This window comes from Typopeltis vanoorti, chromosome 10 (assembly GCF_054136105.1).
Source record: "Typopeltis vanoorti isolate ZY-2024b chromosome 10, IOZ_Tvanoo_1.0, whole genome shotgun sequence".
Lineage (NCBI taxonomy): Eukaryota > Metazoa > Arthropoda > Arachnida > Uropygi > Thelyphonidae > Typopeltis > Typopeltis vanoorti.
The window spans coordinates 21,864,154-21,891,492 of NC_143558.1; the positions used below are offsets into that span (position 1 = coordinate 21,864,154).

A 27,339-nucleotide genomic window follows, 5' to 3' on the forward strand; every position below is an offset into this window, starting at 1 on the left:
ATTTATCATTCGATGGGAAACTATTTAACAGAAGTTGCGTTTATTATTATTATCTTATTATTTCTTAATTTCTTAATGTTTATTATTTTTTTTAACAAAAGAGGGGGTGAAAATCGACACCTGAAACTCCGTATATGCCGTGCTTTGTCAATGGTCATTCACACCTCCTTGTATTTCTGTTTCCGCAAAAGATATTTTAAGAAAAGCAGATGTCAGACAATATATCAGACCAAACAGATTAGCCTTTACTAAATCAGCTGGCTGTTATTATTTGGAATGGTTTATTTCTACCAAGAGCATTCGTAGCTCAGTCGGTATAGACGAACCTTTTGGGCCAGGAAAGACCTGGGTTCAATCCCCGTCCATGTCTTGAGGAACGTTTATCTGGTCTATTTTGACGAAAAGTGAATTAGCCAGTCTCATAGGAAGGTGGAGTTTTTTTTTCCCTCTAGAAAACTCGGGTTTTTCGTCTCTCGAACAGACAAACCTCCCCCTTGAACACACCCGTCTAGTGTTCAAATTCTCTGCGATAAGTCGGTTGGGATCGCGCGCGTAAAGTCGCATCATGTAAAAATGCCCAACCCAAATAGATGGGATAAGAGGAAAAGAAGAAGATTTGTTGCTACTACAAATGTGATATAAACAAAGCATACAATAATTAAACGTTTAGTTTTTTTTATAAAATAAAATTTCAGATAAAATCAATACAATGAGATCATTGAACATCATCTTCCGATCCCTCATCTCAGTTTCTTAGACTACTTTATCCATCATTTATTCAACTTAAATGCTTATGTACACTCTAGTGAGATATTGCATAAAATATCTGTGGAAGAAATCCCCCCCCCCATTTTTTATTGTTTATGACGCAGATTTTTCATCAGTTTTTAATCCGGTTTCATTATGTTTCGTATTGCTCCCCCTAATTCAACACATTGCTTTAAAGGTCCATTTAAAAAAAAAATTAAATAAAAACCAGTTCTTCCTTTCAAGTTCACCCGGATTCACAACTGTCACTGACTCAGTTCTAAGAGATGGAAATATCTGCTATTTTTGCCCTAGTACACGTATCCATCAGAATTCTCTAGAATCCTACTTGCTCTCTCAACATCAGCTTTTTTTTCGAATCAGATCATTCTTATAACATGATTATCCTTGTACTTTAGCAAGAAACAAGGAAAGATAGAAAGATACTATGGAGAATTTATAAATTCTGGTAAATTTTCTACACCTTGGGCTTTAATACACTGATGAAATTTGCAGTAAAAACGTATAACTTTTGATAAGAAAAAAAAGTCTTCGGGTTCTGATTGTATCTCTTTCTCTTCAGTTTGCTGCCTCTTCACCTATTATTATTAGCTATTATATATACACTGCTTGGAAAGAAGTCAATGGACACCATAGTGTGAGGAACAAACAGCCATGGCGCCCACCTTAATAAGATGTGGACCTCCTTTTGCTGCGATGGCCGCAGCAATCCTACGGGATGTACCTTCTACAAGCGTACAATAGCAGTCAATGGGAATTTTGGACCATTCTTCCTGTAGCCATTTAATGAGGTCCTGGACTATTGTAAGGTGGACGTCTCTTGACTTCAGCCGACGCTCCACTTCATCCCACAGATGTTCAATAGAGTCGAGGTGGAAACCAGTTAAGTGTGTTGACATTCATATCCACAAGCCACGCAGTTACAGCAGCCTTATGACTCTGTACATTGTCTTGCTGAGAGAGACAATGGTCAGTTCTGTAAAAACGCCACAAAGTTGGAAGCATTGCATTGTCCAGAATGTTCAGATATCTCTCGGAGTTCAGTGTTTGTGGAACCACAAGCAGAGGTCTGAGGCCAAACCAAGAAAAACACAACCATGCCACCACGCCGCCTCTACCGAATTTCATAGTTGAGTTGCGCAATCTGGTAAGAGATATTCACTGGACATCGCCCACATCCACATTGTCTATCTGCTCAGTAGAGGGTATAGAGATTCGTCGCTCCACAACACAGCTGTCCAAGCTTCCATGTCCCACTACACACGCTCTTTGCACCACTAAAAGCTGCATATTAGTTCAGATAATATGCAGCTTTAATGTGAGCTTGCATATTGCGGTCCTACCATGGAACCCATGTTGTGAGCTTCGGTTCGGAATATTTTTGTGCAGACTCGTGTTCCAGTCGCTGCCCCGAACTCCACACTCAACGTGTCTGCCAACGAATGGAGGTTTTTACATATTATCCTTCATGGCACCCTACGGTTATGTTTGGTGAGTGTAGTGAGTCGTCCACTGCGGGTAGCACTTGCAGTTGATTCCCTGCGCTTTTATCTCAGCATGGTAGTACTGATTATTGATCTGAGATGGCCCAATTTGTCAACAATTTGGTGAACAGGTAGGCCTGCAAACATGGAATTCTATCACAACGCTGGTTTCAAACTCAGTCAGCTCCCTTCTTGGCCATTTCATCCACACAGTTGCACTGACTTGGAAGCATCATATTCCTCCAATTTTTGTCGGATACAAACACGTGACTCGTTACATGGCACGATGCTTCTGATCCAACGGGGGAAGGGGAGTCCGTTGATTTTCACATACCAACATTGTGTGTGTATGTGTATACCCCCCCCCATATATACACACACACTATATTGACAAACGTATTTGTCAATATAGTGTCAATATAGTGCACTTTACTTGATATCAATAGGCTACATTCAGCTGAAGGCATGTGACAAGGTGCCAAGAGAGAAGCTATTCAATACGCTGCAGTCATATGGTGTCAATGGGACATTATATCAAGCAATACTTAGTCTTTATTTGAGTTGTAAGTCAGCAGTTAGAATGGAAGGAAGTACAGGAAGATGGTTTAATGTTAAATCTGGTGTGAGACAAGGATGTACATTATCCCCTCTGTTATTCATTATCTATATGGATCACATTATGAAGGAAAGTGGTATTAAACATGATATCGAAATTGGAGATGTTAATGTCAGCTCTTTGCTTTATGCGGATGATGTTATACTTCTAAATAAATCCGCTACAAGTCTGCAAGATTCTCTGACTAAATTGAATAGCTGTTGTAATAGATATGGTATGAAGGTCAGCAATAAAAAGACAAAGACAATGAAAATAGGCAGAATCGTTGAAAATGTCAACTGTGTTGTGAATGGAGAACCTGTGGAACAAGTAAAACATTTCAGCTACTTAGGCATGATTTTTAGTGAAGATGGTAAATTAAATATAGAAATAGACAACAGAATCAGCAAAGCTGGTATCGTGGGAAGTCAATTGAATAAATTCATATGGAATAAGAAAGAAATTAGTCGGAACACTAAATTAGCTGTATACAAGACTGTGTTCAAACCAATTTTAACTTATGGATCTGAGAGCTGGTGCAGAAGTAAAACACTTGACCAAAGACTAGAGACTGCAGATATGAGAGTCCTGAGAAAGATTAGAGGCGTGAACAGATGGCATCAATGGCAATATCATATTAAAAATAAGGATATTAGGAAAGAACTTGACATTGTCAGCATCCAGGAATGCATTACAGAGCTAATCTCAGGTGGTATGGTCACTTAAACAGAATGGGCGAGGAAAGATTAGCAAAACAAGTGTTCTCTGCCAGGTTGGCAGGAAAACGACCCAGAGGAAGACCAAGATATAGGTAGATTGATACAGTAAAGAGTGCCTCAGAAGACAGAAATATAAGATCTGATGATGTTGGAGTCTTGACAAGTAACAGACTGAGTTGGAGGAAAATTGTAGATAGGATGTTAGTAATGATGTAAGTTTTCTATAGTACTATCATATCCTGTACACCTTTTGAGGGTACATTTCAGGAATTTGATTATGATGGTGATATTCAGCTGAACTGACAGACTTCCAACATGGGATGGTAGTTGAATGTCACATCAGTGGTATTTCTGTCTGAAATATTGCTGCCGGTCAGAGTATACCGAAATCCATTGTTCCTTATGTCGTTCGTAGATGGAAAGTTGATGGTGCTACCACAGACCGAGGTCGACGAGAACTGTCTTGGAATGTTCAAGCATCTCTCACGTCATCAGCGGCGGACAGTTCTAGTGATGACATTTGTCAGCACTAGAACTGTCTGCAGAGAGTCATGCCTTAGCAACACTGCAGACCTCTATATAAGGGTGGTCTAAACAGTTCACGATTTTTTTTCTAAGTTGGTTTTTTTCTATCAAGTAGTTTGTTTTATACAGCTATCTGAAGCAAAAGTGTTTTGTATCCCTTGAAATTGATAAAATTGAGTATCATGAGGTTTAAAATTCTTTGTAAAAGAAGGTTGAACTCTAAAAGAAATACATCCGAAGTTCATAAAAGTTTATGGGCACACTTCTCCTTCGTTTTCGACAATTAAGAAATGGGCTGCCGAGTTTAAACGTGGCCATACCAGTCTTGAAGATGATCCACGTGAAGGACGTCCACAAAGTGTAACAACACCAGAAATCATTGATCAAGTGCACGATATGGTATTGAATGACTTGCGAGTCAAAGTGCGTGAAATTGCTGAGAATATAGGTATTTCAAAAGAATGTGTAGGATATATTTTGCATGAAGAATTGTATATTTTGTATGAAGAATTGCATATGAAAAAGCTTTACGCAAGATGGGTGCCGCGCTGCTCATAGCAGATCAAAAACGTACTCGCATGAAAATCTCTGAATAGTGCTTGGAAAGTTTTAACAAGAATTAAACTGATTTTTTGCGTCGATTTATTACTATGGATGAGACTTGGATTCACCATCACACACCAGAATCCAAACAGTAGTCAAAACAATGGACAGAAGCCGGTTGTTCAGCGCCAAAGACAAAGTCGGTACTATCAGCAGGAAAGGTCATGGCATTGGTGTTTTGGGATGCTAAAGGCATTTTGTTTATTAATTATCTTGAAAAGGGTAAAACAATAACCGGGGAATATTATTCCGATCTTTTAACCAGACCCGACGAAAAATTTCGGACCGGTTTGCAGAAGAAAAAAATCATCTTTCATCAGGACAATGCACCTGCCCACAAAGGTGTTTTGCCAATGGGAAAATTAAGGGATCTGCACTATGAATTGCTGGAACATCCACCCTATTCCCCAGATTTGGCTCCTTCTGACTTCTATCTCTTCCCAAAACTAAAACTGTTCCTCGCTAGTCAGCGTTTTCCTTCGAATCAAGAGGTGATTGCAGCTGTAGAGGGATATTTAGCAGGTCTTACCGAGAACAAAATAATGCGGTGGAGCATCGCTGGAATAAATGGATTAGTCTTAAGGGAGATTATGTTGAAAAATAAAAATAATTTTGAAATTATAAATTCGTTTTTTCATTGTTAGGGCGAGAACTTTTCAGATCACTCTCGTACACACACACACACACACACACACATATATATATATATATATATATATATATATACATACACACACACACACTGCTTGGAAATTAGCGTATTGTTCTGTCTGTTCCGAAACGACGACAAATATAATTCATCCAGTTGCTATTCTTTTGTCATTAGTTCTAGCTAAAGGTTTGAAGAACTTTATCTTATCCTATCCTATCTTTTTTATGATCTGAAGAATGGAATCAGCGCAGATCCAAAGAGACCTTCCAACTCTCATCCACCTTAGGTGTTGTAGATAGATTCAGTAAAGCATAGATTCTTTGTTTTTGGTATCGTCTAGGAAAATATCGCTTTGACAAATATTTAGTGAACTAACAAATGGACTATGTTGACGTGATAATCATTCATATCATCCCTATCTCAGAGAGACAAATTTTATTATGAATATCTTTCAAAAATGCTTCATTAGCATCTGCTTGTTTAGTAGAAAAAACTCTCTTCCTTCCATGAGACTAGCTGAGCTCCCTTTTAAAATTCCTTTATAAAGGTTCCTTTTATCGTAAACGAGATTCGAACCCAAGACTTTCCCAACACCAATGGACACCATTTGGAAAGACAAGACTAATAAACCGTGATAATAGACGCTGTTAAAAATGTAGGAATATTTATCAATTATTTGTGTAATATAATTAATGTCTCAGAGAAAGTCAAATTTTTTTAATAAGTTTACATAATGATATAGATAGGTTCCATGAGAAACTTATTTATCGCCATTTTGCTTTCATTAATTTATTAATATTCAACGTATTTATTTTTCCTTTGGTATAAATTATTATCACAAATTGAAACGCCACCTTTAACGTTTGGTACTTTATTTATTCAAGCGCACGCAGTTCTGCGCATGCTTCAACTTATAATGAAAAACAATTATTAGCTTAAATGCTAGCGTTACAGTGGAGTGCGTAAGTTGGTTCCTTTTAATGAATTAAGCGTAGATCTATATCATATCTAATAGTTTAATGTGTGGAATATCAGAATCCACAATTTAAATGAAGAATAATATTAATCGAAAATCATCAGTCTTATTTAAGGTAAATTCTAAAGAAAAAGTCATAATAACGGTTATCGTTTGGTTACGGTTTCATCGAAGATTGGTGTTTAACATTGTAATTAAATATTCGTATGAAACGAAAACTGGCCAAAGTCGAAAGCCACTTAATATGAAATATGACCCTGCTTTTATTAATCACTGACTTGAGATAATTTGATGAAAGACTGCGTGAAAGAAAATGAGGATACATTGTTGTTGTGGATTTTTTTAAAACTGTCCCCCGTCAGTTATTTAATTAGCAAAATGATATAAGCTTGATTTTAAAAAAGAACATAAGTATGTTTGGTCATCATTATATTGTGCATGAAAGAATTAGAAAACATCATGCAATATATTAAATCTTCTAAACAAACAGAGACCCATAAAGCCTCTGGGTTAATATTATAACATTTTCCCCCCTTCATTTATTACTGTTCAACAATAGATGGCGCTTTGCAAGAATTAAAAAGTGAGGTGAATTCAATTAATTTTTAGCTAATTATTTTGAAAAGACTTATAATTTTACTGGATTTATATTAATAAAATTATACACATGGTTTAATATAGGTTGTATAATATAGATTAATCGGTTTTATATAGAGACAATGGATTTATTTATTTATTTAATATAAATAAATAAAAGACGTCATAGAATTTATTTTATTTTATTTTATTTATAGATTAGGAGAGAGTTATGTATCTTATAAATAAATGTCTGTTGATGAATTGTATTAAAAATATTTATTTTATTACTTTATTGTTATTAATTTGCTGCTAAATCTGTTGAGTTTAAATTGCATCTATCGATATTTAAACAAAGATATTTTATTAATAAACTTATTATATATCGTTATTGTGAGCTATTTTTCGGATTGAACGTTCAACATAAAGAAATTAAACTTTTTTTTGTTGTTGTTAATTTATCTGACTTTTATAGCAGCTAATTCAGTTCTTGTTTATAGGTCAGTCTCCTTAGGCATGCATAATATTGATTGTCAAAATAAGCAACTGAAATAACATGAGGTAGGCCAATGATTGAAAATCAACTTGTAAGATTAAGAAGCGTCTAATTGTGTGTATATGTTGCAGTCTTACTAGCAATTACGTTAAAAAAATCGCATGACTTTTTCATGTTATTTTTTAAAATACGTTATACAAAATACGAAATAATTTTGTCTGCCTTTACTTCCATGTATGCATGTAATAATTTCGATCTTGCTAGACGGATATTGAAATCTGGTATTTGAGATGGTTGAAATCCATTCTAAAATGGATTTAACCATCACGCCCATCACATTCCCTTCCATCTTGTTAGATTATTTGTATTGTTTATTTATTTTTTGTTCAAAGTAACAAAAAATAAAACAATAATAACATCAAACAGGATACTGTTCTCCACATCACCTAAACGATATGATTGTTTTGTCAATTACCAATTAAACTCGGCATTAGGACTGATGCAAAATGTTGCTATGGCAATAGTGAAGCTGTAAATCACCGATGGCGACATATCTTCAGATAAAGTGTGTAAAGTTGTGTGTGTGTTTACAACTGAAAACAAAAAAAATTGCGTGATGAATTTTACTATGGCAAGATACTTTTCTGGAAGCTGCGGGTTGCATGTCAGTGCATGGTTTTCTGTTTTACACGCTACGGAAATTTTAAATGTCATTTCGTTGATAGCGGTAAAAATAATCGTCATCAAGTTGTTCGCATAGTGAAGCTCAAGTTGTTGATTCCTATACGAGTATCTTAGGATAATATGGAATGTACTTTATTTAGAAATATTGTCCTGGAATGAAAGTTTAAAGTTTAATCACGTGTATCATTAGGCATATGTGTAACATTCATGACTTCCCCTATACCAGCAATCCCATACAGAGTTTACATAACAATGTAGAGACTGGTGCGTGAGCTATCATTTCAGTTTTTTTTTTTTTTTTTTTTTCAATTTATAGAAATAACAACTGTTGGAAAATGCTTGATTTTTATTTTTATTTTATTTATTTATTTTTTTTTTTAGTTTTGGCTTATATAGACAGCGAACCATGCCGAAGAAACATTTAATGTTAATGATAATAAAAAATAAAAAATAATAAAAAAAACCGTTTAGGAGTTAAAACCTGGATATTTATTAAGTCAGTGTAAACCTACTCGTAATGAATTACCTAAAAAGAGAATAGTTGTCTGCTCTCCAACCAGGGTCGTAGTACAATCTCACAGCGAACATCATGGATGATTTGTGAATTTGTTTATGTGGTCGATGAATTTCATCATATGATTTGGAACCATCATGCTCAGTAGAGGCCAAGTAGCATGAAAGAGTCGTCTTTGGTTTCTAGAACAGAAGTGACCCATACTCCACCTCTGCCGTATGTAGATTAGTTTAGATGTTTTGTGCTTTGAATTCACATTTAAAAAAAAAAAAAATCGGTTTTCGGGAATTTGTTACATCTTACGGTAGTATTTTAGGCACAATGAATCTGGACAGCGTGCTAATTTTTTTCCCTTCTAGCATAAATCAGTAACTGAAACTCCTTCTGCTAGGACGAATTACCAAACATAATCTTGGTGTTATGCAAGTACCCCCCCCCCCCATGTCACAAGACATAGGGCGGTGTTATATGTAGTTATTTTTTCATTTAGTGTTTTAATTGTTTTAAAACAATTTTTTTAAAAAAAAATCAAAAATGCCCACATGTGAGTAATTGAATCGATCTATACTAACGTTGCTAGTGTTCCTACTATCCACACCTTTGGTATGGATAGTAGGAACATGTTATTCTCAGTGAAACGTTTGGAGACAGCAATCGTCACCAGTAAATTTCGTACATATTATGAGGGATCAAAACCCCGAGTTTCCGTATGAGACTGGCTAACTTACCATTTGATTGAAAAGACCTGAAAAAAGGTTCCTCAGGTCCTAGAAGGGAGTTCGAACCTAGGTCTTTCGACCAGAAAGCTTGTCTATACCAACTATGGAGACTCTAAATAAAGAATATAATAAAGAAATATCATTACATATGATCATTCCGAAGATGCGACCATAACGTTTAAAAGGAATTAAATTTAAATTGGTAATTGCTATGTGGAAATTGCAAAACTTATTTCCTTGCAGTGACATAAAGGCTATAAATAAAAAGGACTTCGATAACATTACTCTACTACAAGATTCTGGTGGTAATCAGCTGCATCAGGGTGTCCATGAAATACAAGTGAGAGAAAAAGCAAATATTATAGAGAAAATGAGAAAATCTAATATACATGTATATAGCTAAAAAAAAATAGCAGCGTTGGATTCCATAGCTTAAGAATGAATTGTAATTGGAGACGGAAAAATAAAAAAAGTATACGCCAGTACAATAAAGAAATGGAAAACGTAAATTTTAAACCAAAAATACTGCCTACGGAATGACTAAATATATAAATAAAGACAACAGAATAAAGAAACAAGAATACAGGGGAAAAAAAGGAAAAACAAAAACATCAGTTAAAATTTTCAAAAAAGCATAAAGTTGGAATAAAACAATAACGTAAATGGAACACAGAAAAACCATAAAAGATAATTTATAAAATATCTGTGGTTATGGTCTAGATTAGGGCTGATTTTATAAAAGAATGAAATATACGAATAATCAATTTAAAAAAAAAAACTCTCTGAAAACGTGAATATATTATTTCAGACTACAAGGACTGATAATAATAAAAAATGTAAAAAATAATGAAACAGATAATTACTTAATGGAAAATATTAAAATGGAATCAGTTAATAAAATGAAAAAAAGAGTAAGTGTATAAATATGAATGCGCGTTTTTTAAAATATTTTTCCTCATATTTAGATACGAGGGGAAAATATTAAAAGATATTTTAATATTAGTTGTTGATAGAAGACATAAAAACGGCTTTAAAATATGTCCCTTATTGTTGTAGTTTAATTACTGTTGAAACTGCTTGTATTGTATTTTCGGGTAGGTTTGGATTGTAGGGGGGGAAAAAAAGTAAAATGACTGTGTATAGCATGAAACCAAAATTGGCCTACATAGTTATTGATTTTTCGTATTATTTTCTGCCAAATTCTGAATGTGTCTAAATATATAAGCGCGCGATCACACACACAAAGCCTATAGTTCTTTTTCTGACGTTTCTGAACTTTGTATGAATAATTATCAAGATGGTATTCCGCTCATTTCAATACAGAAGTGGCCTTTTATGGATCCTAGTGTTATATTAGAAGTTTTACGAAGTACAGCGTGCTTTGATCGAATATTTTGACAAATTGATCTCCAAAAGGCAATCCGTCGCGTTTACTTTTCTTTGCTCTGATTCTTGCGAACTCCTCCGAAGACCACCTACGCACCAAAAGGCGTGCAAAGAGTAAAGGAGGGGTGAGAAACCCATAGTGGGGTAGAAAGGACCGATTCTCCTCCACAACAAGGTCAGCCGAGATTAATTAACCTCCTTCTTGGACCGAGTATTTGTTGCTTCGCTGAAATGGGTCCCTTCCATTTCGGCACAGCGACACTACGCACCGTTCACGGCCAATAAAAGCCCCTCCTTCAAACGTAGTCGTTTCCCCCGTCCCTGACTAGGAGAAATGTTCCGCATTCTGTGCGAAACTGGGCTTCACGTCAAAGCAATTTTACACCGGTGCTGGCAAATCGGGGGGACTATCTACTAGTAGGGGGAAAAACGGCTAATATACCCGTCATCGAGGGGGGCTGGGGTAATCACTCGTTTATGACTACTCTTCCCGAAAATGGAACCACGTGCTACGCGTGGCTTCAGTGCCTGGGAAACACGAGGGGAAAAATGGTCAAATTTATTGTACTGTCTCGTGGAGCTGTGGGTGCGTGTGGGATTTCTTTCTTTTTTTTTTGTCTCAAACGATTCACCTCCCTCTCCCCCCTCCCTCTCCCCCCTCCCTCCGTGCTTTGATCCTTTGACCTGCTTTCCATAATAGCAGCGCCTGTTTCATTGCAAAGAATTAGACGTTAGATAGAACCCATTCCGATTTAATAGAATCGTATTCGTAAACACAAGGAATGGTTTAAGACAACGGGGGAAAGGTATAAAGCTGTTTTAAAGGGTCTTATTGTATTAGTGGTTCTTAACCGGTGTTCCCCAGAACACTTGGGTTCCGCGAACTGGTTATAAGTGTTCCGTCTGTGAAAGATGTCACACGACATTTTGGATTTTTGTCCAAGCCAAATACCCAGCTCTCTCTCTCTCTACAAGGGCATTAAAAATATTGTTACAGTTTCCAACATGATATTTGTATGAGCTCGATTTCTCAATATTAACCAATATAAAAACTAAAAAGCGTGAAAGACTTACTAATATAGACAGAGATGAGGATAGCTATATCACATATTAAACCTAATATTGCTGAAATCTGCAAAATCAGACAAGCTCAAGTATCGCATTAAAATAAGTTCCATTTTTACAAAAAAGAAAGTCCATGCATATGTTTATTGCTAGTTTCATGACCCTAATGCTTTCGGTGTTCCCCCGAATTTTTCTTATAATGAAAAGTGTTCCGTGACTTCGAAAAGGTTAAGAACCACCGTATTAGACATTAAAATTCTTAACTCAAACCACAATATTCGACGATCGATTCGCATATTGAAATGAGTGCTTTACGTGGCAAAAGTCGTTTAAAAGATTCAATATTTATTCAAAGCAACATTTAGTCGACAGTCACAGTTAAGTAAAAAATATTGGGTTGTATTACCATCAATAAATGTTCCACTACGGCAAATCTATACGAACTTCCTTCTCCTGGAGATCTTCCCTTATGCTTAACAAAGACCTGATTAACCTAAAAGAATTGCGTTTAGTTTCTATAGAGCAGCATTTCTATATCATCTGTCCCTGATATAGAAAATCTCTCCCTGCAAGTGGTTTATACAGAATAGACACGTCCCGCACGTCCTTTGCGGACGTCTTGCCGTTTTAAAATGCAATTCGATTCCACTTCACTCCATTAGTTCACGGTTTGCAAACTAATGGTGTGAAGTTTCCTTTTCAACCCGTTGATTTCATTTCTACTTTCACTACGGACTGATGGAATTATTATTATTATTTTTTTTTTTTTTTTATTGTTGGCTAACCCTTCGTAGGCTACAAAAGCACACGCCATGTATTAGTTTTCAGTATGTTTTCTGTGGCCTTCCAAAAGGGGCAACATATTTTGGTGCATCGACTTCCCTTGGCTGAAACGGAGCTGGCAGTAGAACAGCCGCTTGATCAAAAGATAAGAGGCAGTACCACTGACTACAAAACTTGAATCTTCGGAGTCTGTTGACCAAGTCGTTTTAGCCTTTTGAACACAAACCAACCAGATTAACACTCTTTTATTTATATATCTCAAACACGGGCGTCCATGGATAGTTTTCTCACAAAGAAAAGTAATTTTTTTTAAATATGTATGTACTATTGAAATAGACCAAAATATTTTAAAAAGTACCATCTGTACAGTGGAACCTTAAAATGTATTTAAAATATATATATATATATATATATATTTCGACAATTTCAATTTCTTCAAATTTTGGGCAGCACATTATTTTCTTTTTCTATATTCTGTTTATTAGTTATTTTAAATTTTATATTAATTTAGCAAGCTTAGATTTTTTTAAAATTTATTTCTCTGAAATTAACGCTAGATCAATGATGCGCTACACATTTATCAATAAGCACCTAAAGGCGAGTGCTTGTTGATAAAGGTCCCATTGTGTCCGTATTGTAAAATTTAATAAATAGCAAAATTGTGCACTGTTACATTTTAGACTGCGCACATATTATCACTTGTAAATTTGAAGAATGATTATCGCATTTAAAATTTTTCCTGTAATTTTTTAAAGGGTGCTACCATTATGTGCAAATTATTATTGAATGAATCAATCGAAGTAAATATTAAAAGGGGGGAAAAATCTCAGGAGGGCACTCTACACCACACAATTCTCTCTCTCTACACTACATAATCCACCATCCACTGTCTAATAATCCTCAATAACCGGATAAGGCTACATTTTTCTTTTTTATATTTTTTGTAGGCCTGAAACAATTTTTTGGGATTATTATTTTTATTTCATTTCTCTCTACGTTTTTATTTAAATAGTGATTTCCGGTTATTTTATATACAGCAATCGCCCTATAAGACTGGATGCGGTATTCATTATAACGACCACGATTCGATATACAGCCAAACACATGGGATTTAACGCTAGTTTTCGTGGTATGATGACTAAATAAATGGAATTTGCATCCCCCCCGTAAGAGTACAACGGAATTACATCACTTTTTTTTTTTTATTGCTAACATTTGCAACAGTATTTGGGTCCCGCGAAAGTGCCAAAGTACAAAAGGCAGAAGTAGATTCTAGCATTCCTACTTGGCCAGTCTCGTAAAGGGTACAGACAGGCCTGAATGCGGTTCCATTGGTCTTTTGACTTCCGTTCCACAATATAAACAAATATTGGCTTCATTGGCTCAGGTTTATTGTTCCGATAAGGAAGAGACTATAGAAGGTGTGCTTAGTTCTTGCGAAATCAGATGACCTATGCGCTGTTTGTAAGTTCGTTCTGCAATCGCCATTCCCCCCCCCCTTCCCCCCATAAGCAGTAGCCCTCACTAAAGCTCGGTTCAGGGAGCAGAAGGTTGTTCACTGCATGCTGCTGCTGGAACGCCAGGCATGCGTGGGGTCGAAGGAAATGATGCGGCACTGGACCCAGGACACTGTTCGACAAGCTGGTTCCTCACACAGCCCACATACAGACCAACGGGAACAACACGTGCGACCACGGCTGGCTTTTCATTAGTAGCAGCGCGAAGGTCGGGACACCGCCCCGCATACCCTCTCCCTCTCTCTCTCTCTCGTTAGGGTCTTAAAGTACCATTTAGTTTGCGAAGAGCTCTCGGAGACGCAGGGAGCTGCGTGAAGACCGAGTGCATTTCTCATCCTTGACACCAATGATAACAAATTCCACATCGCCAAATCTTGCCTGCTTAAATGAGAGTCGCGTTTTTTTTTGGGGGGGGGGGGACATAACGAGATGGCGTGTTTATTAAATAACTGCCGGAGGTAATAGCGTCAAGGGGGGAAGTACATCAGCGAATGCACGAGCACTTGAAGCATGCCAGACTACTACTTAAATGGAGGATTCAGAGCAAAAAGGGAACAGAAAAATTCTACTTTAAAAAAAGGCTTGATCTCTTTTAGTCTTTTTTTTTCCCCTTATTTTTCCAAGCATATATAAATGACAACTCTCCTTCCTCTTTTAGCCCAGTGCACCCCCCCTCCTCTCGCCCAAGAATGCAGACGCAGCAGAATTCGAAAAGGCCGTATAATCGTAATTATATTCGACACTGCATTTTTGTCCCTTAATGTAAAATGATTGTTGTTCACAGTAAATTCGCAGTTGCTATAGTCACTGAAATTTTATTCACGGTTACTATGGTTACCGAACATATGATTTTATTCACGGTTACTATGGTTACCGAACATATGATTTTATTCACGGTTACTATGGTTACCGGACATATGATTTTATTCACGGTTGCTATGGTTACCGAATATATGATTTTGTTCACGGTTGCTATGGTTACCGAACATATGATTTTGTTTACTTTTATTTAGACCCAAATGTTATCATCCTATCGTATTATAGAATTCGAGTAGAATGAAATAAATTAATCTATCAACGAATGCCCGGATGAAGAAAAAAAAGCGAAAATGTTTTCCCAAATAAATAAACAAATAAAACCATTCAGGATTTAACAATGAATGTTGATTTAAAATTACTTTCAGGCTTCTCTGTACAAATATAAGAGTACACACATCTTTTATGAAGCCATTTTGATTGGAATGTCAAAAATTTAGAAGAGAATTGCGAAAACCGATGTGCTATCGTATCATACTAAATTCTAGCTATGTCTTCGTCAACAGAGCACTAAGTGGTTGGAATTAGGTCGTTTGGTATTCTGGTCGAAGTCAATTAAGGCGATGAGTATAGTGCCTCATGCGTGTGTTCTCTGACCGATTTGCCTTTTGTCGGGGGGGATAAAAAAAACAAACATGAGTTTATGGAGCCAAGTAGAAGTTTGATTTGGTTCTTTTTAAACGAAATAATTATTATTACAAAAAATAACTATAACGAAAATTTAAAAAAAAAAATCAAACGGTCCAAGTCTTTTTCCTGTCTTCAGTGTTAACCTTACCTACATGGCTCACATTTCTTTTAAGGCCGTTGATTGCAAACGTTATAGATTATGTGATAAAAATGTGCAGCACATTTTATAAATAAATAAAAACTGAAGGGTGTTTTCATCTTAATGTAAATGCTAAGGTGTAAAATTTATTATTTTTTTTTTCAATTAATATGCGCAGCGTATGTAACTCGCTGCACTCATCGCCACCACATCGTTCAGCTCTCTTAGCTGTCGATGCGCGTTCGAAGACCTCGCCATCCCTATACTCCCCCGGCGGAAACTTGCCGATCGGAGTTGTGAATGGCCTACGTTGTTCTAGCTTTAACATTATTCTATGAAACTTTTAATCGATGAGTGTGAATAATACACAAACACGAGAAGCACATTTTCACCCCTTGCCTGTTTATATAAAGTTTTCCAATAATTAATTTTCGATTTTTAAAAAACCTTTTGGATACCTGAAAATCTCAGCCGAAAGATTGGATGTTTACCAAACTAAGCAACAATCAAATAAGACTTAGAATAACGCAGACAGATTTGATATCGAAATTATTGCCTATTTAGTGTCCAGTGGGAAAGGAATAATTTATATTTGTAAAGAGTCGAACTGCCGTGTTGTAGTTTGAGAGAGGAATAAGACGAATCAGACGCTGGCTTCCTCGCGTAAGAAGATCCATCTTTCGAATTGATAAACTGCATCCCAAACACTTCACCGTATTATCATACTTTTGAAATTCGCCGAAAATGACCCCTTTATGATTTAAATTCCGTAATAACATTACGGAAAATTTATCGTCGCCATTATAGCTTTCATTATGAAGGGATGGTTCTCTCTTTTCATAAGTTCGTATTTCCTGTCAACGACTCACGAACAGTAGATTAGCGAGGATGTAAAGTGCTCTTCGTTTGCGAATAATTGCTACTCAGTTAACGCTTAAAATGCTTAGAGTCGCCCCCGTTGATAACCAAATACGATAACTGTCCAGATTACACCGGTCGTGTACTATCCATAGTTGTGTTAAAGGGCTTTAATGTCTCGTTTGACATCAGAAAAGTGAGGAATGTAGCACTAGTGCGGACAATTGAGAAAGAGATCACCGGAGACAAAACTATCACACATATGAACTGGCAGTACAGGTTCGTATATAACCTGAAGGGTCAGATTCTGTTACGGGGAACTAAATACCTCAAATACGGAGCACACGACATCATGAAACTGTCAGAATTTAAACTGCGAGGCCTCATCTTGTCGCTAATTGTTTCGTCTTTTGAACTCAAATGCGAACAAAAATTTATTTTTCCTTTTTTTTTTTACCCTAGTATTATAACTTGCTCTTGATTTATTAGTATTACATATTCAGAAATTGAGTTATAGATAAATTCACTTTATAGTTAGTCGTATTTACATTAATATTGCCCACCTTTGGACTCACATGACTCCATAAAAGCGTGTAGAATGAACATGGCTGTCTTCTAGGTGCTTTATATTTCCACGTCCACGATGAAAAAGAACTTAAAAAAAAAAAAAAGAAAGAAAAACCCAAGTATCATGATATCACGTTCTACTTCTGCAATATGTGTGCGCGCGCGTGCGTCTGTGACATCATCACCAGCTTCCACCTGGATAATTAGACAATGCAAATGGTTTTAAAGTTCAACTCAATGTGACAGATCCTGTTGCATTACATTCCTATGGGGCTATGTCTTCTCTAGTTTTTATACTTCGTTCTTAATGAGGTCATGGCCCAGAGAATATATTAGGCTCCTCACTTAAGAAACGTGCTTCTTTTCAACCCAACGCTCGGAACTTACTGAAATTGGAGATGATGAGGTGAGGAAATTAGCCCAAATCGAGATGGAAATGTATTTATTTGCGTCGCCTGATACGGTTGATGGTGGTGACAGTGCGAAGCATTCTTCATCGCAAGTATTGAATCTTTACCGCACCATATACACTTAAACGTGTTGAATATCTTTTTTTTTTCTTTTTCTGAGACTGGATAAAGACAAAAAACGTTGTAGGCAAACGTGGAAATTGATAAAACAAACTGTGATTGGACTGTTTTTAAAATTGTCAATCGATATCCTTGGCCATTTTTCTAGAAATAAAAAAAGTTGCCTTTTTTTCTACGATAATTGTTATTAAGAACGTTTATTGCATCATTTGACATCATGCAGACTAAACACTGATGGAATCCATTAAAATAAAGAATGAAAAAAAGAATCAATTCGAGATCTAAGTCTACACGGCATCATATAACTGTTAACGAATCCATAGTCCAAGTCATTTATGGGAAACTAATATGACACCGGCATGTTTACAAAGGGCTTTGACTTTAATATTTTGCAGACATGATGACTGTTCTGACTCTCCTCCAATGGTCTTCTCTAAGGCCTTAGATTTTCTTCAAGATTTCGCTAACAGACTTCCTCCTATAAGTAGTAGTGAGAAGAAATCGATCTAATAAAGTGAATTGGTGATCCAATAGCTCCAGTAATTTCGAGAAGTATTGAAATGGCTCGTCAATACAAACATAGTAAAGATCGCACGCTAATTCATTCAGAATAAAGTAAGTTTATTTTGACATCGTTGGATCAGTAATTAAAAATGGTTAAAAATTAGCTTCATTACGTTTTTAGTCATTCAAAGTGTAACTTTTTTTTAGGAATAATTTTTTTCGAAGTTATGAAATCGAAAAATGATGTTAAGTACAAAAAAATAGAAGTTTAAAATATTTCAAAAACATAAATTACAAAGCTAAGGCTATGTAATTCGTTCACGCTATAAATGTCTTTATTTTGACATTTTATCGTATCATAAAGATGCTAGAAATAATTACACTTGTTGGCTAATTGGATGTCTTAATAAATTTGAAGGAGGCAGTTTGCTCAACGCTCTATGTGTCATGTAATATCCACTGAAATTCCCTCAACATCATGCATTTTGCAAAACAAAACAAAAAAAGTTTTAAGCAATTTAGATTCGACATTAATTCTTCCGTTTGTCTTTCGCCATTCTCATCTTTAATGAGAAGTCGTTATGGTCTTGATCATTGTCATTCCCCACCTCCACTAAGCATTTCACGTCCACAAGTAGTTTTCGCTGACTATCTCTTCTTTTGACAGTCAAGTGCCACTACAGCAGTAAGTCTTCGGAGTCGAATCGTGTGTATGCAACTGCGATAAAAGTTTGGCAATCCGTGCTGCACACGTCTTGTTCGGAGATAAGTCTCGATGCCCACACAAATTTTGCTTGGGTAAGGGGAGCATTTGTGTAATGTCAAAAGTAAACTTGTTATCCCCTCGTTTTTTTTTCTCTTTTCTCGGTCGGTGGTAGTACTGAATGGGCTCGAGATTTTAACATTTTCCAGATAATGAAGAGGCCAGTAGATCGCAGCATAACCCTGAGTTTTATAAACTATGACTCCTTTTCCTTCCTTACTCGCTAGCAACAGTAAAGAAGAAAAAAGAAGATGACTAAAAAAAAACAAAAAAAAACAGTGTTTTTGACCTGGTGGAATGATGGGATTCTGTGGAGGTATTTGACAGTGGAATTCACGCTTTAATTTTCGCTATGAATGTAAACAAAAAAAAACAACAGGAAATGAATTTATAATTTAAGATTATAAATTCATTTTATAATCTTAAATTATAAAATGAATGGACCAGGAATGGAAGGAGATTAAAAATAGTTCCATTCTTTGAACTCCAATATTTAGGATCAAAATATTAATGGCGGCCTCTTTATGCCGGCCTGCATAAAAATGTACAGAATAATGTGTGTGTGTGTGCTTTCGAAATTAAATCCGATAGAATAGGCGCTTAATATCTATATATAATGTGTTCTACTTAAAAAAAAAACAAAAAAACTTGCAAACCATCATCCATTTCCATTTAAGATGCGATGATGGTGATGTGTGATATCATTGCCATGATAATAATCTTCAGATCATGCTGGAAAGTTGATCTAATACTTATCCATCGAGGATAATCAATAATTTTAAGTTCAGGGATGCAATGCCGTAAAACTATAAATTTCCTGAAGATAATGAAGTCAGATTCCAAGTCTTGCTTCTCGCCCAGTAATGTCAAACCGTATTCAGCTTCTAAACGCTCCAAGTATCATTTTGAACCTTTTACTAATCTTTTAAAAAAAAAATAATCGATAGGTTTCTATAAACTTAACAGATTTCCTACAATCACCTTATTGCCAACGATAAGCACTGCTTAGTAGCCCAAGTCAATCGATTCGTTTAACAGATCTTGTTTCCGATTTTTGTCAAATAGAAAATTGCCGCTCATCAAAGAGCCCACCTTCTAAGGCAAAACTTTTTGAGGTCCCGTATGACAGTCCACGACGCTAGAGGCTGTTTGGAAACTGATCCTTAGATGAGGGAAAAGTGGCCAGAGATTGTGCCGACGCCTTCGTGTACAAGACATGTGATATGTCAACAATGAGCAGACTACTGTCAATTTTGGCTGGGGATGCTTTTTTTTTTTTATATATTTTTTTTATGCTTTTTCACGTCTCGTTCCTGATTAAGTGGCGTGTGCTTGAGATTATAAAAAAAAAGAAAGGCACACGAATCTAGTAACTAGAGACAAGACAGATGAAGCCGAATTTAAAAAAAAGAAAACGCCAAAAAAAAAAAAGAAAAAAGAAAAAAATAAACTTTCTTATAAATGATTTGCGCTACTTACAGTTAGTTCTCCGTTATATCTTTCTCAGACATTAACTGAAGATATCATCTGTTTTTCAAGATCGACGTCAATTATTTACAAATTATGATTAATCTAGTTAAAAGATCACTAATGGGAATTTTTTTTTTTTTTTTGGTTTTATTATTATGATTACGGGTATCATTTTGCAGTTAGCGGATCTAACAGTGTTAAAGGGAAGATTGACAAATGTTAGAGTGATGGTTGACAACTATCAAGAGGCGACTAAAAAATCACTTAAATATGTAAAAAAAGAGTCACCTGTTGCTTCCAATGACTGAGTTTATATAAACCTAATATGCCTTGGGTATATACTATGTTAAACATACCAAGCAATTTTATAAGCTAGGTATTTAATCCTTTTTCCCAAGTAAGCAAACAGACAAGTAAATCAAGTTTGCGCCTGCACGTAGTGCAAGTCTGAAGCAACTCGTTGCAAAGGTGGAGTAAGTTCCGATCCCTTTTCTTGGTATTTTCCCCTAATGCAAAGCACATTCTCTTGCGGAGATGTATGATGCCATGCATTAAAGGTAATGATCACTGCCCAGACCAGGGTAGTGACCATTACCTTTGACCTAAAAAATACCAAGGTTAAAAGACCTCAATAAAGGTCGAAACTGGTCTGGGTAGTGATCATTACCTTTAATGCATAGCATCATACATCTCCGCAAGGGAATGTGCTTTGCATTAGGGGAAAATACCAAGAAAAGTGATCGGATCTTACTCCACCTTTGCAACGAGTTGCCTCAGACTTGCACTACGTGCAGGCGCAAACTTGATTTACTTGTCTGTTTGCTTACTTGGGAAAAAGGATTAAAACCTAGCTTATAAAATTGCTTGGTATGTTTAACTATATATATATATATATATATATATATATAGGGTGTTCGGGATAAATTTGACATATTTATAATTAATTATATTTTTCCGTAAGTTACATGTATTAACACACACTTCTCTTCATTTAAAAGTTTGGACCCTTCTTCATTCATATACAAGATGTCAGAAAGGATGGATAGCTGGAACCCACCTGAATCATGGAAGAGAATAACTTGTATCATGATGATTCGTGCCCGCCATCAAAATAAGGATATTACGACTGCTGCCCAATGCTCCCCGAATACAGTAAAAACAATCAGGAATGAACTAGAGACTTGCAATGGGGACTACGAGGATGTAGCAAGAAGAAAGATCCCTAGCAGACGATCTGATTGCGTTCGTACAGCAGAATTCCTCGCAAATCTGCAGGAACAGGTGTTGAAGAACCCTGGCATTGGAATTCCGGCTTTGTTCGTGGAGTTGCTAACTGTAGTCAAGCCCTGGATAACAAGGGTAGCCAATGGTAGGCCGTATGTAAGGCAGCAGGATTCGGCCCCTTGCCACACCTCTGGGAAAAGTCAAAAATGGTTGTCTAAAAATTTCTACGACTTCACCAGTCCAAATGTTTGGCCTCCAAACTCCCCAGACCTTAACCCCATGGATTATTTTGTATGGGGCGCAGTTGAAAAAGACACCAATCGCACTTCCAGTAATACAAAAGCCCAGTTAATGGATAAAATTAAAACAGTTTTTGCGGCCCTTCCCAGGGAGACTGTAGCATCAGCTTGTTCGAGGTTCCGAAGCAGAATTGAAGCTGTGATCGATGCTAATGGAGGTTATTTTGAGTAAATCTTGTTGATAGTATTGTAATTAACTCTGCCTGTAATGTTTTTTTGTCAATTCATTAAATTTAATAGATACAAAGAAGATTTCCTTTTTCCTTACGAAACTGTCAAATTTATCCCGAACACCCTGTATATATATATATATATATATATATATATATATATATATATAACTCCAGGAATGGAAGGAGATAAAAATAGTTCCATTCCATGAAGGTGGTTCCAAGATCGATGTAACTAATTATAGACCATTTTAGCATTTCAGGAGTGGTGATCAAAGTATTCGAGAAGTTGGGGAAGTTAATGACAAAATTCAAGAATGGGTGGATAGGAATGTGATATTGTATGGTGTGTGGGGGGGGGGAGGGAGCACAGCATTGCACTGTGAAGGATAGGTCATGTTTCAGTAGCCTACTCACTTTCTATAATAGAATGACAGTTGGGGGACGAAGGGGGCGCCGCCGCCGGGGCACGGTTCATAAGTTCATTTTTAAGAAACAAAATTTTTATCATAAAAACAAAAAAATTCTTAGAATGATCAATATTAAAATAAATAAGGCCGGATACACCGAATAAAAAGTTTAAAAAATTGTGTATTGCCGCCTCTTTGATCAGCCGGCTGTTTACAGCGAGAGCAGGCTAAATGCTTGCCTGCAGAATGTTGTGCAGTCTATCTAAAGTGAAACAGTGGACGGTTTTTATGCGCAGAAACGAATTTTCGTACAAAACATTTGTTGCTAGTTAACCAGTGATATGGTACGCATCTCAGTAGGCTGTTGCAGTAGCGCAGTGCGAACTATTATTTCGTCTCTGTGTCGTGTTGTGTAATAATTTCTTGTGGGTATAAAATAGAAATGGAATCAAAAATTAAAAAAAAAAGTTATCCGGTGCACAAAATCGTAAGCGTCATGCTGCGAAAGAAGCAGATGTTAAGAAACAAACTGGGGCTCTTAATAAATTTGTTAAAATATTAAAATATTCTGATGCAGATTGTAACCAACTCGATACATCAGAAATCAGAGTTGAAGAACCGTGCACGTTATCCAGTTTTCATGAAAGTAGTATTGCAACTATTGAACAAGATAACAAGACGCAGGATTTAAGTGAAAAACAGTTAGGAGAAGATTTAGTTGTAGTTGACCACGAAACTAACACATTGTTAGGTCTGTAAATTTAGAAGATTCAGGTGAATGGGGAAATATTGATGAAAAATTACGAGTTGCTTTAATTGAAATGGTGCCTGTTCAAAAGAAAAATATAATATATACCAGAGATACATGTGGTCGTAAATTTGGTGACACGCATTATAATAGAAAAATGGAAAACGGGGAGCTCGTGCCAAGAACATGACTCATTTATTTCGAAACTTTAAATTCTGTTGCAAACTTTTCGCACCTACTGAATCAAGTAGTCTTGTAGAAGGTTATAACGATTGGAGAAATGTAAGTACAACTTTGATAGACATGAGACTAGTTTAACTCACATGAAAAGTTTCTTAAAATGGAAGGAACTTGATAAAAATTTAAAAAACAGAACTACTATTGATTGTCAGACTCAAAGCATGTATGAAATGGAAAAGAAACATTGGACGAGTGTTTTAAAACGCTTGATTGAAATTATAAACTTCCTTAGTAGCCAAAATTTAGCTTTTCGCGGATCATCTGCTAAATTATATGAAAGGAATAACAGCAATTTTTTTTAAAAATTAGTCGAACTGTTTGCGAAGTTTGATCCCGTTATGGAAAATCATGTTGAAAGGGCCCTACAACGAAACAATAGAGTACACTATTTGAGTAAAGACAGTCAAAATGAAATATTGGAAACTTTAAGTAACGCAATCAGGGATAGAATTTTATTATCAATTCGAAAATCTAAATATTATTCCATAATTTTAGACTGCACACCTGATGTAAGTAAAACAGAACAAATGACCATTATTATTCGCTTTGTTTCCTGTGACAATGGAATTGTCAATATCAGGGAAAACTTCTAAGGTTTTGCAGATATATCAGATTCCACAGGACGTGGTTTGTGTGCAACAATAATGGAACGACTGGAAAAATGGAACATTCCCATTGAAGACATGCAAGGTCAAAGGTATGACAATGGGGCAAATATGAAAGGGAAAAAAATATGGGCTCTAAAATTTGCTTTTAAACAAAAATCCCCGAGCGTTTTACGTGCCATGTGCTGCTCATACTATAAATTTAATCATTAACGATGCAGCCAAAGTGAATACGGATACAATTAGTTTCTTTGCAATTATTCAAGAAATATACAATTTCGTTTCATTCTCTTATAAACATTGGGCAATCCTTTTAAAGTTCGTAAGAAATTTAACATTGAAACAGCCATCAGAAACGCAATCCTTTTAAAGTTCGTAAAACAATTAACATTGAAACAGCCATCAGAAACGCGATGGGAAAGTAAAATTAATACAATCCGCCCTCTACGATATCAGTTAGGAGAAATTTACGACACACTTTTTGAAATTTTAAATAATGAAAATTTTAATAAAGAAACTCAGCATGAAGCACAAACATTATGTGCTAAAATAAATTACTACAAATTTATTTGCTCTCTTATAACTGGGCATGATTTACTTAACAGAATAAACCCTGTGAGTAAAATGCTTCAAGACAAAAATATGAACATTACACTTGCTTTAGAATCTATCGAAAACTTAAAAATATTCTTACAAGAGTATCGATCAGATACAAATTTTAAAGAAGTTCTTAAAACGGTAAAAGAACTGAGGGAAGATGTGGATGGAGAAAAAGAATTTAAAACTGGTACGGAAGTTCGACGACGATAGAAGACACGACAATTTGACTACGAGCATCACGACGAAATCGCCAGAAGATAAATTTAGAGTGAATGTGTTATATACACTTCTAGATGTTGCAATGTGTTCGTTAATAGAACGTTTTGAACAGCTAAAAACATATTATGATAATTTCAATTTCTTGTATAGGTTACTACAAATTAATAACGAAGATTTATGAAAAAATTGTGACGATTTAGAGATTCTCTTGAAGGACGGCAACAATAAAGACGTAAATGCAATAGAACTATATGACGAGTTATGTGCTTTCCGGGATATTTTTCGGAAGGATAATTTAAATATTCAAAAACCTTTCGATATTCTTAATTTTATTGTGTCCAGTAATTTATCTTTCCCTAACTTTTCAATTGCTTTAAGAATACTATTAACCTTACCTGTTAGTGTAGCGAGCGGCGAACGTTCCTTTTCCAAGTTGAAATTAATTAAAACTCCTTAAGAACAATTATGTCACAAAAAAGCTTGTTAGTTTGGCGTTAATAGCTATTGAAAATGATATATGTACGGAATTAGACGTTAAGACCATTATTTCTAATTTTGTGAATATGAAATCAAAACCCCTAAAATTTTAATTAAAAAAATTTCAAGTATAATTATGTAATTTAATTTATTTTCTGTTATTCTGTAAAGATATCATTTTTTGAATACTTATATTAAACGTTCTAATTATTTCTGAATTCTTTTCTTATTTTCTCATCTATCTTGAGTTTCTTTTATTTTCCAAAAAGATAGTTCCGCTTATAAAAATTATTAAAAATATTTTACAAGTTACTAATAATTTAGTAACTTGTAAAATGCAAGAATTTTTTAAACTTTAGTTCAAATAAATTTTAACTTTAATTAAAATTCATTTTAATTTTGTGAGCGATTCGGGTCGGTGAGAAGGCTATAATCCCTGTATCATTATATTCAACGATTAAAGTGAAGTGGCTTTATCAAAATTTGCTTTAACTTTTGAGAATTTTTTGAATATTCGGGTTTTTAACGATTATCCTGCCTAGTCAACACCGCCGGTTCGTTACATTTAGCGAACCAACGTGTAGCTGTTCTGTCAAAATTTATTTAAGAAATTTCAAATAATTAAAATTTTTATTATCGTAAAAGAACCACACACTCCCGGATCGTTACAGGGGCGCTTAGATAGAAATTGCATGCGGGCGGCAAAGACCCTAGCGCGGGTTCTGGTCATACTGTTGAACTTCGCAAAGCTATTTGTTAGGAGATTGCATGGAATACGGATATAAATTACATCCAATGAGTATGGACATGAAGCTGATGTAAATAAGAGATTGTTTGATGGAGAGATACTAGATAGTAGTCTATACAGGTACAGTCTTGTAGAAGGCCTGCAACTAGCGGCGTGCCACAGGACTCTATTTGGACCGTTACTGTTTAATTTGTTAGTTAATGATATAGGAAATAAAGGGGAAATATTCAATTGTTTGCAGATGATGCAAAATTAGGTAAACAATAGTCAACGGAGAAGACGTTGATATTTTACAGGATGGTTTAAATATAGCAGTATGGGCAAAGGAGAACAGATAGCAATTTAATGCGCAAGTTACAATTATACATTTGAGTAAAAAAATTTCCGGCTGCGTATCTACCATATTGAGAGGACTGTACTCCAGGAACTTGATGAAGGCGGGGACTTGGGTGGGGGGTGCATGGAGAGTTGAAGTTTAAAGGGAATATTGAAAAAAGTGATTAAAACAGTTCATAGGATTACCTGGTTATTGAAGAGCATCCTCATATGCAGCGATAAGAAGGTTATCATTCCTCTTTATAAGGCTTTGATGAGGCCTCATCGATTATTGAGCAGATCTGGTCACCTGGGTTTCTTGGAGATGTGGATGAGATTCAATGAAGAGTATCTAAGATGGTGGCAGGCCTGTGTGATGCTCCATATGAAGAGAGATTGAAGATTTGTGGGTTACAGAAGTTGATTGATCGGCGGATAAGGAAAGATATAATAGAGATATATGAGTTACTTGGAGGTGGTTTACAGGATCGATGCGGACGAAATATTTTAGTACCTGAATAATGAGAGGAAAACTTAAGGTCATCCATGTAAACCGAGTAAGGGCGTGACCATTAAGGGAGTGAGGACTAGATTTTTTGTGGTGAGTGAGTGGAATAGTTTGCCAGAATGAATTGTGCATGATTTGAAGGCAAATATGAAGATATTGTTCAGGCATTGACAATTGTTGATTAATGTTTTTAAAATGGATCTCCTACGATGAGTCTACTGACTCGATGCAAGTGCCTGTATATAATAATAATAATAATAATAATAATAATAATAATATGTGCACAAGAGACGTTATGAATAAAATCTGGCGAAGCACTAATTGCTTGTAACACAAAATATTAAAAAATTAAGACTATTTTATTTTGACTGGTTTGAATTTTTTTTTTTTTTTTTTTTTGACTTGCAGTAAATTCGGAATTTACTTCATTGTGAAAT

At 35.6% G+C, this 27,339-nt stretch overlaps 1 protein-coding gene and 1 long non-coding RNA gene across 2 annotated transcripts in view; one reads left to right on the forward strand and one right to left on the reverse strand.

Annotated features, from left to right (window-relative positions):
- The window catches only part of LOC150102218 (uncharacterized), a 51,424-nt gene that overhangs the window by 17,499 nt on the left and 6,586 nt on the right, over nucleotides 1–27,339 (reverse strand). The gene's annotated exons all lie outside the window — the stretch shown is intronic.
- LOC150102219 (uncharacterized) overlaps nucleotides 18,117–27,339 on the forward strand; it is a 136,383-nt gene continuing 127,160 nt past the window's right edge. The window contains exon 1 of the long non-coding RNA XR_016548934.1: nucleotides 18,117–18,217. This is a non-coding gene — a long non-coding RNA (uncharacterized LOC150102219). The remainder of the gene's footprint in view (nucleotides 18,218–27,339) is intronic.